Source organism: Papaver somniferum, chromosome 7, assembly GCF_003573695.1.
Source record: "Papaver somniferum cultivar HN1 chromosome 7, ASM357369v1, whole genome shotgun sequence".
Classification (NCBI taxonomy): Eukaryota; Viridiplantae; Streptophyta; class Magnoliopsida; order Ranunculales; family Papaveraceae; genus Papaver; species Papaver somniferum.
This window is the reverse complement of record NC_039364.1, coordinates 238,979,839-238,999,568: the sequence shown is the minus strand read 5'-3', so window position 1 is coordinate 238,999,568 and position 19,730 is coordinate 238,979,839. Positions and strand designations below refer to the sequence as shown.

The window sequence follows — 19,730 nt, the reverse complement described above, 5'->3', positions numbered from 1 at the left end:
ATTTATTTTGAATATGTGCAGGTTATTAAAGCTGTTGAAATTTGGAATCAAGCATATGAAGAGTGAGTTTAGAGAATATTATGTAATGTAATATCTGTATCTTTTAATTCGTGTATTCTCCATGTGTAATAGAGTTTTGTCACTAAAATTGAGAAAATGGAAGATTGTTAGAGCACTGCTTGGTTGAACCCACCAAGCGTTGGTATGTCAAGGTTTGTTGTCATATTTTAGTACCAAAAATCATAAGTTGCTTGAATAGATAACTGGAGTCAACTTCGTTAGGTTAGACTAGGAAGTCTAGAAATGTTGATACACACAAGTATTACTCTGAAGACTTGAAGATTTCAAAGACGTATCGACAACGAAGATAATATCATACTTCCACTTAAGGTTAGTAATACAAGACCTGACTTGCTTCCATTTCTATATAGTTTTCTTTCAAGTCATTCTGATTGAAAATATAACATGCGAAGTTATATATGTGAAACTCTAGCATAATAGACTTGATTTTCATATTGTGATCAAAGTGTCAAGGAACAAAATATCAATAAGTAATAAGCACTTTATATTGCTATATTGATTTACGAAGTATAATGCTTATCATTTGAACTTCATAATTGCGACATCGGCAACATATTTAGCTCGTTACTAGATTGTGTAGTGAGCATAGGTTTGATTTCATACCTTAAGATATTATGTTTAATTACATAAGTTTAAGGATATAGATGTATGCACTTGTTTCATACTCAAAAGGAAATCAAAAGGATTATGGTCTAGTTTTCATTGAAGATTTTATGTATAACCGATCCTAGCTTATGTTGGAAGTCAAGATAGAACCGGATCCATACCCATATTGGGAGTCAAGGTAGAACCGATCCCGATAAGAAAAACCGATTTCAATAAGTCACGTACACTTTAAGGTTTGTGCGATTTAGAAATTGGGTTTGCAAAATAGGAAAATTCGAGATTTTGACATAGTGAGTAATTTGAAAATGTGTTGAAATCTTATTTCTTAATTGTTCAAAGATATTCCTTGACACTCAAGGTGAGATCCCAAATCAAAATTAGTAAAGAGTCTTTTTGAGATTTTTGAAATTAATATGTTTTGTTCTTCATGGAAGAGTATTTTCTAGGCTAAAAAAAATCAAAACATATCTATTGAAACATATATTAGCTAATTTCTAGCTAATATTAGGTTGTCCCTTAAGATTTCGGTTGTACAGCTGGATATTGATTGGAATTCATAAAACCGAATATAGGTGATTTATTTCACATCTTCAGTTATTGAAATTCCTTGGTGTCCAAACTACCTTGGTCTATAAATAGTGAAGTTTTCGATTTTATAAATAATCACTAGGAGCTCTATATTTTAGTTTTCGATTATTGATTTGATAGACTAAATGTTGTTAACTCTTGACCGCACCTAGCTTGTTTATTCTTGATAATATTCTCTTAATTATGATATAAGGTCACTCGAACTAGATCAAGAGCTTCACGTGACTTATGATCATCCATTGTTAACAGACTCCGTTCTGTGCATGATCGATCATAAGTCAGGAATCAAGTTTCTTATTGTGAAGGCACATAAGACTATTGAAGATTGAAGACATGAAGATTTAGTTATCTCTTACTGCTCTCTGTTGAGTCATTATCTTCAGTTCGTGCTCTATATAGCTGAGAACTATATACTTGATTATAGTCTACTTATAGCTATATCTCAGATTAGGATAGAATGTGCAGTTGAGCTTTAGACTTCACGGCGATCACCAATTGAAGACGAAGATCTACGGAGGAGCTTGGAGGAACTTCATCAACCAAAGATATGTGGAGACTAAAACTTATCCATCACTCATAAGTCTATCCTATTCTATCTTCTAATGAGGCTAAGTCGTATAGCTATATAGACTTTTACATTATACACATTTGGTCGACTTGAGTTTAACTCGCTTATCTGTTTCTCGAAATATGTGTTGGAAGATTTTTGCTTTATCTATATTCATCATATCTTGATGAGTATATTTGGAAACAATTTGTTTGTTGGAAACTAAATATAATATCAAAAGATGATCATGTGAAAATTACCTTGAACATCTTAAATGATTTGTGTGAGACAGTCATTTGATGTTAGCTTGAGAAGTTTCGTATTGGTCATTCGATCACTTGAAAATTACTTGAAGCTAATAGTTTGTGTGAGACATCTATTTTCGCCTTCTAAAGATATTTGAATGATTGAAATCAAAGTTTAGAAAAATTACCCATGTCTGGATACAACATGGTATGCGTACCTAGTATGTGAACTGTATTGTAATGATTCAGGTCCGGAACTATTGTTTGCGTACCTAGTATGCGAACAGATTTACTTGAGAAGGTATGGAACTCTTGTTTGCGTACCTAGTATGCGAACGGGTTTACCTAAGATGGATCCGGGGAACAACCGGGTCTGCGAACGGTTTGACTAGGCCAAGGTCTGGAGCTACTGTTCGCGTACCTGGTTGGCGAACACAGTGGTGAAGTTCTAGAATCGGTCATTTATGATTCTCATACTCATGAACTAAAGCATTTATGATTTAAGGAATGCAATATTTGCAAACCGTGGCTTAATGTTCATGAATTGATTCATGTATAAGTACTTTGTATGATCACGAATCAAATCGATTCCGATTTAATTTGTTCCTATATTTTTCTATGAGATAGTGAACAATTGAACAACTCTATTTGAAACACAATTAGATTCATTTGATTATTCTTCATGATTGATTGATCTTCATATTTGATCTAGTGTTAGATGAATACATCTAACACAAAAATGTTCATATGGCTAACTTCGGTTAACTATTATTGAGCCAACTAAATATACACGTTTAGGTACGGTAACCCTTATCTAAATGAAGGTATATTTCATTTGTGTGTAACAAGCTAAGAACATCTAACGGTGGAGATTGATTGCTTTATGTTTAAGCAGACTTATCTTGAATCTTAAATCAGGTTTTCATCTAACGGTGAGTATTGAATGCTTTGTTACTAAGTTATCTTAGATTTGATTGAAACCAACCCTTCTTTGAAAGACTATATAAGGGAAAACTCCAGCAATGGGAAAACATAATCCCCACACTTCTGTGTGTTCCTAGTTACGTACTAGAGTCGATTCTCCTTTAATCTAGGTTTTTCTAAAACCATTATTAGGTTATCGACTTGAAGACTTCATTTGGATTCGTGAAGCCAGATCCAACTATTTTCTCTGTAGTTGCGCATACTGATCTTACTTGTTCTTTTTTTTTGCTAAACAATCATTTTTATTAATCACAAAAATCTTTACAAAAGATTTTATAGTTCCAAAGGAACTAACTCAAAAATCTAAACACAAGAAAAACAAGAATACATTTTTACTTTTTAATTCTAGTAAAATCTAAAGTAGTGTTGATCTGGATTTTCCAGAATACCTAAAAAGGTTGGTTTTGTATCAAAAATGATCTTCTCTCCCCTAGCCAGACTTGCCCCCTTCTTTGCAAGTTTATCAACAGAGTGATTTACTTCTCTGTAGCTATGTGTGAATTCCCAGGAATGTATACTGGAACAGATCTTATGCCATCTAGACGTGGCAAACCTTGGGATTTTCTTGGATTGGAATGCCGTGATCACTGAATTTGGATCTGTTCTAAGACATAAATGAGGAAAGCCTTGACTTACTTCCCATTCACCTGCATTTATAATTGCAAGGACTTCTGCATAGTAATTGGTTGACACACCCAATCCTCCTGAAACTGTAACTAAGAATTCACCTGTAATTCTTCTTCCAATGAAACCATATCCTGAAATCCCAGGGTTCCCTCTGGATGCTCCATCACATCATAAAAGCACTTGATTTGGTTTAGGCAGAGTAAATAAAACCTCCTTGATTCTTACATTTCTTCCTTGTCTACTTTTGAGGCCAAACAATTTCAGCACCTACAAATCAAAAGTAGTATTCCACATTGGAGATTTCACCCTTACTTGACTTTCTTCAGTAAATTTAGCAATGTTTTTCTTTAGAACATCTGCACAACAGGTGACCTCCTCAAACACACATCTATTTCTCATGTCCCATAGTTCACTCATTGTAATGAAAGAATCCACTTTCCAAATCTCTTTAACAGCAGGGCTCTTATTTTTTTGCCAAAGTTAGAAGTTCTTCAAAAGATCTAGCATTGATAAAATTGAAGACTCCTCCCAACCAGCTCCATATGATTTCACTGAAGTTACAGAACCATAACAAATACTCTTTGGTATCCTCCTCCTTTTTACAAAATATACATCTAGAAGCTAGTTGTACTTTCCTTCTTTTTTTTTCATGTTCTCATCTGTTGCACATATGTTTCTTGCAAGTTTCCAAACATTACTTGAAATATTAGGGTGCACTGAGGGATGCCATACCTTTTTTTCCCATTGCAATGTAGGAAATCTTTCTCTTATTTTTTTCTACAACAGATGCAACAGAGAAATCTCCAGAGTTTGTCCCTGTCCATATCCTTCTATCATCCCCTTCACTGATAACCGACAGATCATTTATTTCAATCATTGTCAAAATCTCACCTGGGATCACCCATTCACCATCAAGTATTAAATCAGATACTTTCATTTGTGGGAACTGCAGAAGATAAGAATTATCTGGATATAGCTCTTTTAATGTCTTCTCCAACGCCCATTTGTCATTCCAAACTGATATGTCAGCTCCATCGTCCACCAACCACCTTGTATTTTCTTGCATATCTTCTATTATCCATTTTATACTAGGCCAAATGGAAGATTTATTATAATAATATATCAATTCCCCATTTTTATATCGAAACTTAGCTTGAAATTTTTTTGCCCATTCATCTGTACCATTCCGCATCTTCCAAAATAGCTTCATTAGTAGGATCTTACTTGTTCTATCGTATTGAGTTTTATCTTCTCTAAGATTTACTCGAGATTTATCTCCGATAGGCAAGATATAAAAAGTAATCACAAAAGTTCTTCGTCTCAGACTCTTGTGATTCCGCAATAACTTTTCCTGTTAATCGGTTGGGTTATTGTGGTTCTTGTTCACCTTGATTTTATCAAAAGACGGAACAAAAATAGAATAAAGAATAGACATATCTGTGGCAGACAGACTTGTTTATAAGTCTTCGACTTTGGGTCGTAACAACTCTTAGTTGTGGGTGAGATCAACTAAGGGAACCAAGTGCGCAGAATTCGGTATGGTTCTAAAGACGTAAGGAAACGACTGCACCTTAGCAGTGTGATACTTGGTTAGGGCTCAACTACATTCCAGTCCAAGCTAACTTGTAGTAGGCTAGAGTCTGTAGAGGGTTAATACAACGTGGTGTTCAATCTGGACTAGGTTCCGATATTTTTCTGCATTTGCGGTTTCCTCGTTAACAAAATTTCCGGTGTCTGTGTTATTTCTTTTTCGCATTATATTTTTATACAATTGAAATATCACAGGTTGTGCATGGTTCAATCAGTTGATAAATCAGACCTTGTTTGTTGGAAAAAAACTTATTTGACACTTCGGTATTGGTGTTTGGTACCGTCTAAGTTATTTCTCATATCAATTAGTCTCGCGGGTTTCTATCTGTTTGATTTGCTGATTGTATTGAGAAAGAGATATAAACTCTTTGATATAATTCTTGATTGAGTCTCGCTATTAAGTTGGTGCTCTCGGAATTAAATTGGAGTTTTGTCCATACGGATTGCCAAACAAAGTATTGGGTATGGTTGTTATACGACCCCCGCTTTTTCACAACAAATTTTATAAACACGCATTGAGAGAAGAGCAAGATTAGGTGAAACATGGTGTTATATCTCAAATAAAGTTAAGTAAGGGGAGGCATGAAGGAAATCAAGAGGAGAACAAATAAAGGAATAAAAAGAAAATAAGAAGAAAGAAAGAGTAACGGAAGAAAAGACAATCTAGTTAGAAAAGAAAAGAGAGAAGGGAGGGAAAACACAAAAACAAGAGAAGGAACTTAAAACACACTAATCAGAGAAAGAAATCCTAAAAGGATCTGCCAAGATAACCCAAATATCAATTCAATGAAATATGTCGTAGAACACCCAACCAACCTAGTAAGGGGGAAACAAAATTAATTTAGATCATTTACCTAAACGTGACGATGACTTCTGTTCTTCAACAACCACGAAGGGATCATTATAACACCCAAGACTCCCTCACAAATTTTACGGATAATAGCGAGAATCACTCAAGAAGAAGTCGGAAATTTAATTTTGACTCGGGTCAAAAACTCTAAAAATTCGGTTTTGACTAATGTATATTATTTGTATTTATTTGGTCCACAAAGAAAGAAAACAATACTTGCAGTCTTCGAGCCAAGCCAAATTCTCATGACAGTACTCTTGTTATTGTGATATCATCCATTCATCCGCTAGTCTGCAGCCCATAACTACGTATATGTCAGGTGACTTATGCACACAGACATATATGGTGTCTACAAAACAAGTGTGATAAAAGAAAACATTAAAGAGAAATGGGCAAGAAGAAAAGGAGTTTTCATTTTATTATCTCTTTTGGTGTCATTTTTTACAACTAACCCAATACGGGTATATATATATATACTGATGGAATGAAGTCATTAGTCATCACTCCATATTACGTGACATGCTCATGCTTTTGTCATAGAATGTGGGCATCATCACATGTCGACACATAGCACTTATAGTCTTATATAGTATATAATTGGGGTGTATCCATTAAGAAAATGACCGAGTATCTACTTCTATTCTATATTTGGTAGTACCTACACTTTTGCGAATAAGCTCAAACTAGTTATAGTAACTTATAAGATTAGGTGCAACACTAATCCACCTGCCTTCTTTCCATAATTATTTTTGTTTTCCGACTCAGATTTTTCATTAGGTGTATTATATATTAGCGTATGAGCCTGACGGAGATAAACGGGTGCTTGGAAAAGAGACAAGGGTATACATATAAGCAAATTCTGTGGGTATATACAAAACGCCCATCTATTATGTGGTAGTCAAGTTGCATGCTTTGTAAGTTTATTCTATGCAGAAAAGGAGCATGAACTCATCTTATAATAGAATTTAATACTGTTTGTCGACGTCAATTTCGAGTATATTTTATTTGCTTTAGGTGGATTGTTGGTTTGTTGATGCCTGTATAAACTAAACTTGCATCAGTGAGCAGTTTGTATTAAAGCACACTAGCTTCTTAAAATATCCACATATCAAAGCAGTTTACTGTTGTGCAGGCTACTGATTCCGTGAGTTTCTCAGGTTAGTTTATGACTTGTTTGCTGATACTGTAAGCATTTTCTTTAGTTTGTAGCGTATCATTTTGACGAACACTCAGCTACAGTAATATTTTTAGATGTACTTTCTATGCGAGATTTGGGCCAACTTTATTCAGCCATTTGGCCAAACTAATTCACTTTCATTGTTGAAAACGATCCTATTTGTTTAGAACTCCTAGTAGAGCTCGAGAGACCCAAATGAACATGCATGCTAAACAGGTTCTTACGGGTTTGATTGCGAGCTATTGTACCATTCGTGATGGTATCATTAATGCGAATATTCTAGGACATATTTTAGTGGCAAATTCGTTTCCGTTGTTTGTACCATGCATGCTATTATGTTTTCAGTGTAATTTGTACTTTTAATGTGATAAAATAGCTTTAAAACAACTGCTTTAGCAGTGTACGGCGTAATCGAATGGGTGACATTGGAGCTTATCCCTCGAAATTTTCTCCACCATCATTGGCAGTAGTGTTTGAACAACATGGATCACCTGATGAAGTTTCCAGGTTTTGAACTTGTTTCTATACATTACTGTTAATAAAAGAACACTTCTGTTCTGAATACTGAAACGAGTTTTATATAATTTTTGTGTTTGAGTACAATTCGGATCGTTGTGTTCAATTGCAGAGTAATTGAGTTACCTCCCGTTGAGATTAAAGAAAATGAAGTGTGTGTTAAAATGCTTGCTTCTCCAATTAATCCTTCTGATATCAATATTGTTCAAGGTTTGTAAATCAATGTGCTCAGATTCTAAACATTTATGTTTTTCAAATGTTGTTACATTTCTCTAAGGTGACAAGATAAAATGTTATTGTTTTTGTACTCTAAACATTTAAAATCTCATGTTTGAATTTGACTGTAGGTGTATACCCAACTAAGGTTCCACTTCCTGCAGTTGGAGGGAACGAGGGTGTTGGGGAAGTACATGCCATTGGGTCTGCTGTAAAGGGTCTTTCTGTTGGTGATTGGGTCATACCATCTCCTCCTTCATTTGGTGTGTTTTTCAATGTGTTTTCTATTGTGCTCTGCGAATTTAAGATCTCACAACTTTTGAACTATTCCCATATTTAACTTTTGTCGTTGTAAAAATATGTGTGGGTGATTTAGGGACATGGCAGACTTACATTGTGAAAGAAGAGAGTGCCTGGCACAAAATCGATAAAAACGTACCTTTGGATCTCGCTTGTATGGTCACCGTGAATCCTTTGACTGCATTGCTTTTGCTACACGACTTTGCTAAACTTAATTCAGGTACTGGCCAAACATCTTATTTTCTTTATCAGATAGTTCTGTTTGAATTCCATACATTTAAATTTACCTATTACATCTGATGAGATCATGTATAATTAGGGGATACTATTGTGCAAAATGGTTCAACAAGTATTGTGGGCCAGTGCATTATTCAGCTTGCCAAGCTTCGAGGAGTCCATAGCATAAATGTTATCAGAGACAGGTGCAAATTGTTAAATTGATTTTTTTTTCTATCATTTGTTCGTCAAATGTTTAATTGTTGCTTTATCATAAATATAGTAACTGCGTTAGTAGGCGTACCAGATAGGTATACCCGGAATATCTGACACTGGAAAGCTAACTTGCGACATACCCTATCCATTTCCCTTTCATTTGCAGAGCTGGGTCAGAATATGTGAAAGAAAGACTTAAGAAACTCGGCGCAGATGAAGTGTATACGGAGAGAGTCAACTACAAGTGAAAAACGTCAAGGGTCTCCTGGTATCAACTCAATTTCTTATTGATTTTTGGAATTTGGCTTCCCAAGTGTTGATGAATATTATGATTGTACATTATTCTAAACTTTGTGGCTATATTTTAGGGTGCTTTACCTGAGCCTGCATTGGGATTCAACTGCGTTGGTGGCAATTCTGCTATATTAGTCCTCAAATTTTTAAGGTGATCATGCTTCCAGTAATTGTTAAGAGAATGAAGTATCTGATAACAGTCGTTGTTCGAGTTATTGAATCTGTCTTTAACTTCACTTCCTGTAAGAATTAAGGACATGATAAGAGTCTAATTTTTGCAGGCAGGGAGGAACTATGGTAACTTATGGTGGTATGTCTCAAGAGCCTGTTACTGTCTCAACTTCCGCTCTCATTTTTAAGGTAGTGCAGCACTGACTAGAAATCCCGATGTGTATTTACAGTTTTTGCTGTAAAACTTCGTTTCAAATTCCTGTTCCAGAGGCTGGATGCCAAGTTAATCAAGTCTTTGACTAATAACATTTCAAAATACACTTTTCTCTGGAAATAAAAATGCGTCCAGTGTCCAAATAACTTTTTTTTTTTTTTTGAAGTTTAAAGTTTAAAATTCTATTGAAAAAGAAAAAAAAAGAACTTGCATCCTTTAAAATTCTTTTTTTGTTTTTTTTGTAATTACCACTTTTTTCTTTGATATATCCTTTTTTCCTCAAAAGAAAAAAAAAGAAAAAAGAAAAGAAAAAGAGAATACAAGAGGAGGGGCGCCTAAGCGTTTCTCCATAAGTTTTTTTTCCAATAACCATTAGTAACTACTTTATTGCTCTGTAATCTTTGATACAATTCTGGCAACATACTTTGTCTACAGGATCTTACTTTACGAGGTTTTTGGCTGCAAAAAATGATGATCCCGGAAAGAATCCCAGAACGCAGAGTTTTGATAGATTACCTTTTGAGGTTGATGCAAAAGGAGAAGTTAAAATATGAGTATGACTTCTTAGCATTATGATGTATATGTATTCTTTTCTTGCCATTACGACCGATACGACTCGATCATTTTCAGGGATTTTAATTTTACTATATCATATACTATCTTATTTTATTTATTAATTTTTATTTCTTGTGTTTTTTTCTACAGAATGGAGTTAGTTCCTTTTGACAAATTTCCCATGGCACTGGATAGAGCACTAGGAAAATTAGGAAGCCATCCTAAACAGATTCTCAAATTCGAGGTCCATGAGACAAAATATTAAAGTGCACTTCTTAGTTTCTCAGTTACAGGATGAGTTACTTTTGACAAGGTGGTGTAATAGAGCTTTATATCTGTTTCTGTTGAGTAATGTGATGTAATATTCGTGTGCACAAATTTGTCCACGCAGTTTGTTTACCGTGCATATGAGTATGCAATGTATCTTAATCCTTGTGCACAGAGCCATCAGATTACTTTACATAGGAGTATGTAATTAATATGGTGTAGTGTTCCGGGGCACAAGGTTGTGGAGAATATTCATTGCATAGTATTATGTAGTTCAATCAATAATAATGTAATATGAATGAGTGGACACAGTGAGTCTATATGTATCTCTTTGTTTCTCTCTCTCCTATGAACCATGTAAAAGAAAGTGAGATGTATGAAATTATCAAGGTGAATGAAATAAAAATTAGTGAGAAGTAACCAAGTAGTTTTCCACTTTTCAACAGTAAAATCATTCTAATCTTCATACTAATCAAATCAAATAATCAACAATTGGCAGCTTAGATCAACTAGATTTGATTCTAGCAGAGCTCAGCAAAAAAAATGAAGCTTTTAGTTCTAGATCTTGAAAATAAAAAATGTACAATTTTTCAATTAACCTTAAATCAAATCAATGGCGAGCAGTAACAACTCAAATCTATACATTCAACAACCATCAATATTGCTATTTCAAATAAAAAATTACGATAGATCATCAAAATGAAAACCTTGTTCATGTCTCAAGATATGTGGGAGATTGTTCAAAATGGGTTTGATAAAATTGAAGATACATCAAATCCAACACAATCTCAAAAGGATTTACTTAAGGAGAATATGAATAAAAGAATGCCAAAACATACATGTACATTCAACAAGGAATTAGAGACAATATTCTACCTAGAGCGACTCATTCATCTAAGGCGCCTAAAGAAGCTTGGGATCTCCTTCAACAATAGTATGGAGTTAACAATAAGAAAAGAGAATTAAAACTTCATTCTTATAAAAGAGATTTAAAAAATTTTAAAATGTTTTTTTTTTTATGGAAGATCCTTCTTCTTGGCACTTAAAGCTCCACTGATATTCTTTGGTATCCACATATTAGTGGGTTTGGGAACAAGTGGAACCTTCTTCCATTATTCTCTTCAAGATTTCCCGAGAGAGAATTTGATTGACTATTATTTTGTAAGTTAGTCTTTCTCAAATTGGGGCATCCGATTTTGTCTTCACTTTTACAAAATTTTCCCTTTTATGATCTTGACGATTACGATTGGGTTTCGTAGGCGTTTATATGCAAAACATGGTTTATCGCAATATTCATTCTTTTGCCTAAAGGTTGAAAGTTTACATCCCAAAATATCAACCGGGATTATCCTTAATATATAATCTGGGTTTGACCACGTACTTCTTGTGATGCCCAAACAATAACATCATGAAGTTTCCCATTCCTTATGCGAAAATGACATCCCCTTTGCAGGTGACCTTTATTTCCACAATAATAACAAATATAAGGAATTTTCGTACCTTGATATGTGTATGCTGGCTTTGGAGCTTGATAGAATTTTCTATTTCAATCATTAACTGACGGTGAAGGTATTTCACTTTTTCCATCGAGGAAATCCTTTGATTGAGAAGAATTTCTAGCTTTGACAAATTTTACCTCTTTGCTAGTACTTGGAGCATCTGATACCTTAATTCAAATTCTTCTGTATCACAGTGATTTTTACTTGCTCATAACATTGAGGTTAATTGGTTTGAGCTAGAATCGAACTTTTTCAAGTCCTCTTTCAACGTCTTAATTTTATCATGAGCAATATCTAGATCAAACTCAAGGCGTTTTTATCGAGAGATAAATGAACTTCTTTTGTCTTTAAAACTCTTACATTAAGAGTTATACAACGCTTTAGTGTCAACATATTTTATTTCAACAAATGAAAATATTGACGAAAGTTACCACATTAAAATTTCTTTGAACACAGATCTACTTCACGTTCTTTAAAAAGAGATCTATAATTGAAAGAATGCATTTCAAAACCTTCATAGATCTTTCTCAATTTCTTGTTTGTTCTACAAAGAGGAGTCACAAAACTAATGAGGCCAGAAGTCGTCATCTTTTTCTTTGACAAAGGAGTCAACTACTTAATTGTTGGACTCTGGAATTTCCTCATCTATATACCCAATATTTGATTCATCAGAAAATTCATTCAACCGTTTTTATGATTTCTTGAATCGTGTGGTGATGTCTGACGTTGCCGTTTTCTTGTTTCATGTCTGATGACTGACGTCCTCAGCGTTGAACACGGAGATGGGATATATCATCAAAGCGTTCACGCATTATTTCATCTCTAAGAATTTGGTACGATGATTGAAGTTTTTGAAAATTGACATTTGCATTAGGATCATTAGGATGTTTGTATGGATGTAATCCTAGGGTTTTGATTTTATAAGATTTTTTAATACCTTCATCAGTTAATTTGGCACCTTGTTCACCTGATGGTAACACTCGAACAACATAATGATCTATTTCCATCTCAAATGCTCTCTTAAACTAAACTAAGAAAGTATACGACGAAATATTTTCTGGAAGGTCCAAGGTAGATTGAGAGTAGTAAGTTGTTGCTTTTTCGGGTTTAAGTGGACGGTTAAGATATAACCTTGAAAAACAATCTCCTCTCGGCTCCTACGCACGACCACCATATTTACATGTTCATCTACAATCATCACATCTCCTTCTACACATGATTCCACATTATGGTTAAGCACTTTGCAAATGTGAAAAATTCTCCACTACACAACATTGTGGTTTATCGAAATTCAAGCTTCATCTTCTTGAGCCTTAACAAGCATCCTCCTAGGAAGATCCCACGAGATATTAATCTTGATTAACATCTTCATTGTTTAATGATATGAACGTAAACCCATTGGTTCATGAAACCACATAATTCACCAATAGATGTTATTGCTCTATAAGATGCATAAGTTAAAAATGGTTGAGTATTCAACACAAGAAAACTATGAACAACTCATAATCTAAACTTATAACAAATCCAAACTGGAAACCTAGTCTAGTAATTTCTATAAGAGCTACCAAGTAACCATCCATATCCAGTGACCATCATCCTTAATTCTCATAATGTCAATTTCCGACCCAAATCTGTATAGATGAACGTTAAGCATTGTACCAAATTTCTTGAGTGAAACTTCTTTAAACATAGGCCATGAGTCTCTTACCAATTTACTACTCATTCTTCTTGTAGATATAGTTATAGGACAGCATATTCTATCTAGCATACATAAAGTATAATCTTTCTTTTCTTTCTATAAAACCTTATGTTTGTCTAAATATACAACTGGTTCTAGATACTACACTTTCGAGATTTAAGTTTTTCTTCATATATTAACAGCTAAGTTGTTTACAATATCCGTTGAAATTTCTGAGATGTTGATGGTGTTATTTGAGGAAGTCGCCACATGCAGGTATTTTCCTCATTATGTAATTTTATTTCCTTTGAATCTATATCTATACTAGAAAACTTTTATATACCTGATGATTAGTATACGAACTAATCTTAGAAATACGCATAGAGAGAGGAGAAGGATTAAGTTAAGCATGGTGATAGACCTGAAATCCAGATAAGTAATTAAGTGGAGGCATGAAGGAGATCATGAGGAGATCAGCAGAGAAGGTAACAATAATAAAAAAAAAGGAACAGGAGAAAGCAAAATCTAATTAGAAAGGAACTAAAAGAGAGAAAGGGAGAAAAAACACGGAAACAAAAGAAGGAATTGAAACACACTAATCAGAAGAAAAAAATCACAAAATGACCAGATAGGACAACCCTAATGAAATATCAAAGCATAACCTGTAGAATATCAAACCAACAACTCTACCAACCTAGTAAGGGCCAAATAAAATTAGAAAACTCAAAAATCAAATTTTAGATCACTTACATGAATGAGATGATGGCCCATGCTCTTCAACAACAACGAAGGGATCACTATAACACTCAAGAAACTCTCATAAATCTCGCGGATAATAGCCAGAAACACTCAGAACTAAAGATACCGTTTCAGACACTCTCTCCTATTTTTCGAATATGTTCACGTACATACATGACAATTACCTAAAGGTGTAAAACGTGTCGGCCCAACACATCCCAGCCCACGAAATCATATTCTTAGCGTGCTGTGTGTCATGATGTGCCGGAGATTAAGACATGTGGTGCTCTGTCGTGCTAGAAGGCCTTCTGTGCTGTGTTGTGCCATAAAATAAACGTGTTGTGCCGTGTTGTGTTGGCCTGTGCTGGACACATTTATTTTATGTTTTCCAATATAAATATTTTCCAAATATTTAGGTATTATATGCGTTGTTATGAAAATAAGTGAACATAACGATAATAAATTGTCAATAACTGGCTAGAGTGAGGCTCTTTTGTGAAATATACGCAAAATGTTATGTATTGTGACATGTTGTATAGTATTTTATACATATTATAACGTGCTTTCAATAGTTCTACAATAGTAAGGCCAGGTTGTCCCTTATCACCTCTTCTCTTCAATATTTCCATGGAAGGGTTTTCAGATATATTGACGGAGCTGCTAATTCTAATCTCATCAGTGGATTTTCAGTGGTGGATAATGGGATTATAGTGAATCATTTACATTATATATGAAGATGATACAAATCTTTTCTCCATTCTCCATTCTCCATTATTTTGAGTACATTGTAGGTTTAAAAGTCAATACAACAAAAATCAGATTAATTGCAATGGGTGATGTGCCTAAAATTCATGAATGATATGCAGAGTTGGGTTATGTAATATATTCTTTGCTTTTCATGTATGTAGGTATGCCTCTTGGTGCTAATCCATCCTCTAAAACTATTTGGGTTCATATTATAGAAAGATTTGATGCTAGAAGACTCTCTACTTGGAATCAAATTTCACTCTGTAAAGGTGAAAAACTTGGACTTCTTAAATGCACTCTTTCATATTTTCCTATGTATTAATTATTTCTCACTTTTTAAATCTCCAATCTCAACTACCAAGATTCTTGAAAAGAGTAGTTGCTCTCATCTGATTAATTGGACCACAGTTTGTGCTAGTAAAAAGAACGGTGAACTAGAGGTTCTCAACTTAAGATTAATGAATTAGGAATTACTTGGTAAGTGGTGTTGGAGGTTTGGAATTGAATAAACTCATTTATGGTACAAGCTTACGGTGGAGAAGTATGGCAACAATTATTCTAACTGGGTTCCTGGTAAAATTAAGACCCCATATGATATGTCTTGTTGGAGAACCATTGCTGACACTGGAGCTCTCATCAATACAAATTCATCTCTAAGTCTTCACTCTGGTAATCTTATTTCTTTCTGGAATGACATGTGGATAGGTAATATTTGTCTAGAAACCGCTTTCGCTTTCAACTATAATCTTGATAGGCTGCAATATGGCAGTATGGATGAACATATTACATCAAATGGCTCTTAGTTTTTTGATTTCAAAAGAATCCTGACTTTATCAGAAGCAAATCAGTTTGTTGTTCTCCTTACAGTTATTGGCACTAATCCAACTGTAAGGGACACTTTACATGACACAAGAAGATGGGAACTTAATTCTATGTATTGGCAAATTTTCTGTCTAATCATTATATGATTCCTTATCAGCTGGGGAAGGTATTGCAGTGGTTTCCACATAAGTTTGTTTGGAAGTTTGAAGTCCCACCTAAGATAAATTTCTTAGTTTGGTGTGCAGTACATGGTAAACTTAATTCTCTTGATATGTTGCAGTATAAAGGAATTGATATTGGCAGTTCTTGTATTCTTTGTGGAGATAGTACAGAGTTGCAAGGCCACATTCTTCTCCATTGCAAGGTGGCATACAAAGTTTGGATGGCTATTACACCTAATAAGTTTGGGCTTGGATATTTCCAGAGACTATGCTCTCCTTTGCCCATACATGGCCGTGTAATTTTCTTTCAACCTCAGGAAAGATTGCTTGATATTTAGTACCGACTGCTGTGATCTGGGTGCTGATAGACGCATTTATGTGTCTAATTTGTCCTCAATGTTTCGTATTGTTAGTACTCGATTTCGTACTTATTATGGTGTTTTGTGTGTTTGTAGGCATGTTTGGGAAATAAAATTTTTTGGAAAATTCGGCTCGAAAAGTTGCCCAGGGCACCCTTGGAGGACACGTGTTATTCGGACTCTCACCGTTGGTTAAGGGGCACCCCAATTACTAAGGGGCACACTAGCTGCTATTTACACCCCACTAGTGGGCAACTGCTAAAGGGACACCGTATCCAGATAGGGGGACTCCCCTTTCTTCTTCGTTTGAATCTAAAAATTGAAATATTTGAGCTTCACAGACCAGAATTAGGGATTGTAAATTGGAGATGTTAGAAGTAGGGGTGTCAACGGGTCCGGGTCCTCCCGGGTATCACTAGACCCTGACCCAGACCCTACTTATAATGGTCGGGTCCGGTTCCTAACGTTTCCGAGTCCGGTTCCTAAACTTGTGGACCCAGAACCGGACCCGTTTAAATACTCGGGTACCCGTCGGTTCCGGGTACCCATTGGGTCTTAATAAAACTATTTAAAAAACCTCAAAAACTTAATATATTTCTCTTTTTGGCTTGGATTTAAGTAATTTTTATAAAAATTTATTATTATTTCTTATTAATGTACTAAATAAAGGTTAAATGTAAGAGAAAAAATTTAAATGAGTAAAATATCAAAGCTAAAACTAGAAAAAATACTTGTAATTTTGCTAAAAACATGAATAAAAGAATGAATAAACGGGTACCCGATACCCGCGGGTACCCAGCGGATATTACCCGTTTAAATTCGGGTCCAATCGGGTAATTACCCGCCGGGTCCTAAGTAGCTAATGGGTCAAACTTTAGGACCCGGAACCGGACCCAAATATATCGGGTCCGGTTCCGGGTCCGGGTAATGGGTACCCATTGACAACCTTAGTTAGAAGGAGTCTAAAGCGCTGAAACTCTTGGGATCGACTTGTTTTGACCTAACAGAGATGGTATGGGCTTTAGAATCGCTGAAATTTGGCTGGATATTGTTTCCCAACAAAACAGGAGAGGCTAGTTTTCTCGGGTTTTCTGGGAAAGTTTGGGTAGAGATTTACTTGGAGATTTTCATGGAAAAGGCTTTGTTTGGGCCTGTGATGATGAAACAGGTCTGGTAAATCCTTTGGTTTCGAGAAAATAGCAAAGTTTACGTGGATTTAACAAAACAGAGAGGAATATTATCCCGTGAGCAATGTAGTTAATATCGGATATCGGTTCATCTCGGCCGGGACCGATACACTGGTACAATTTTATATCGGGGATATTATCGTTGAAATATCGGTTCTAGATTTAGAGACTATAATTTTATATTAAACATTTCTCCACACATTTTCGGATAAGATATAATAGACAACATCAATTTTATCAAAAAAACAAAAGAGTAACTTTAGTAGACTTGCTTCGAGAGCTACATGCACCTCTACTACCACCTGGAAGACTTTCTTCGCGAAAATTACCCTTAAACTTTATAGAAAACGACCAATACCGTCTCATATCAGGAAATGTAGGAAAATTTCGTATCGACCGATACGGCCGATATTTGACCGAAACGGCCGATATTCGACCGATACGGCCGATATTATCGGGCGAATATCGTATCCCCGATATCCTTCTTATCATATCGTTCTGGGCCGATATCCGAAATATCCCCGATATATCGGCCGTATCGGCCGATATTGACTACACTGCCCGTGAGATATTCTCGAGATTATTGCTATTCTTGGTTGATTTGGACGTGGCTGAGTGTGTTTGACAACATCAGCGATGAGTAAGAAGCATGCTGGGAATGTTCTGGCAGAAAACCAACGCGTGAAAAGGAGAAAAGGAAAGATATTATTGCCGAGATTATTTTTCTTCACTGCCGAGTAATGGAGGATTATGTGAAGTTATTACGTGAGATTTTGTTGTTTCTGGGTTATAAATAGGTGATGGGATATCAGTAAAGAGGACGGAGAGTTTGGGGAGAGTTTTAGAGCACCACAGAGCTTAAACACCAAAGTTGCAGAGCTGCCATTTTCTGCTACTACATTTCTTAAGAACACGAAGAACGGACTGCCAAAGACAGTCGTTTTCCAACAGTGACAACGACGCTTAACGTGGGTCTTAGAGCAACAGTATCAGTGACACATACTGTGGGTCGTAGTTCTATGGTTTGTAACACTTATGACTGTTACAAACCCGGTTTTATTGTATTTCTCATATTCTCATCATTTGTAAACCATTTTTGAGCATCAATGAAATTCTTTGAGAGGTTTTCCAACATGATGAGCGACTAATTCTCTCACAACCAAGACAATGAGGAAGCTATTTACGCATGAATAATTGGTAATTATTTATTCTTTCTAATTTATAATTTATAATTCACCCGATCACTGCTTTTACAGAGTTTTTAATTGTTTGCAAAAATTTTCTTCATTAGTTGTGATTCAATTAGATAGGTTATGCTTTGTTTAGATAATTTATGCTTAGGGATACAATTAATTTTTGAGAATTTTCCAGATTATTTGTGAATTAAGAAATAAGAGTCTTAAAAGATATTTAGAGTTTTGGATTGTTTGCCATAATTTATTCATGTGTAATAGTGAAATCAGTGTCTTGGTTGTTTTCTAATATCTTGAAGTCAATTTTGTAATAAGTTTTCTTTGTTTTTAAATTTTTATTAAGTCTAAAATTCATTGCCTTCACAAGTCTTAAAACAACCCTTTTATCACTATCTACAACAACTTTGAAAACACATCAAGTTTTTGGCGCCGCCGACGTGGACTTATCTTTAGGCTAGAGTTTTTAGATTTTTTTAGGGTTTTATTTGTTTTTATTTTATTTGTTCTTCTTTACGTTTTTGGGTTTTTGTCTTTTCCTTATAGATTTTGGAATTAGGAGCGAAAGAAAATTTTGCCAAAGCTTTGGTGAATACTTAAAGACTTGGAGTAAAAAACAAAGCGAAAGAAGAATATTTTTTTGTTTTTATTAAAAAAAAAGAGCGACATTTTTTTTTTAGACTTTCCTTTTCTTTTGGACTTTGGACTTGGACATTTGGACATTCTTATATTTTTAAACCCTACGGAAGGGTAGTATTAAATATTGAACTGTTTGCAGAGAAGGACGGTGATTACGATATCACCTCGGCCCCTCGGGTTCGTACACGACATTGGAGTTGTGGCCCGAGTCGACTTCAGCGGTTCATCCCCCGTCTGGAACGGGAGGTAAGTTTGTCGAAACACTCGCGAATCCCCTATCAGCGAGTTACTGTATTCCTTCATTTGGAATAGAACGAGACCTATAGGGTAACGAGCTTAATAGGAAAGTCGTTCGAAAAATATTGGTTACTCTTTTGAGCATACTTCGAAGTTCATGATGGTTTCTGTGAGTTGAATGCGTGACTGCGCCGCCTTGGAATGCGGTGAGGC

General features: G+C 35.1%; 1 pseudogene; it reads left to right on the top strand.

The window, feature by feature from the left end:
• Nucleotides 1–7,710: 7,710 nt before the first annotated feature.
• Nucleotides 7,711–16,243, top strand: LOC113296233 (annotated as a pseudogene).
• The last annotated feature ends 3,487 nt before the right edge of the window (nucleotides 16,244–19,730 follow it).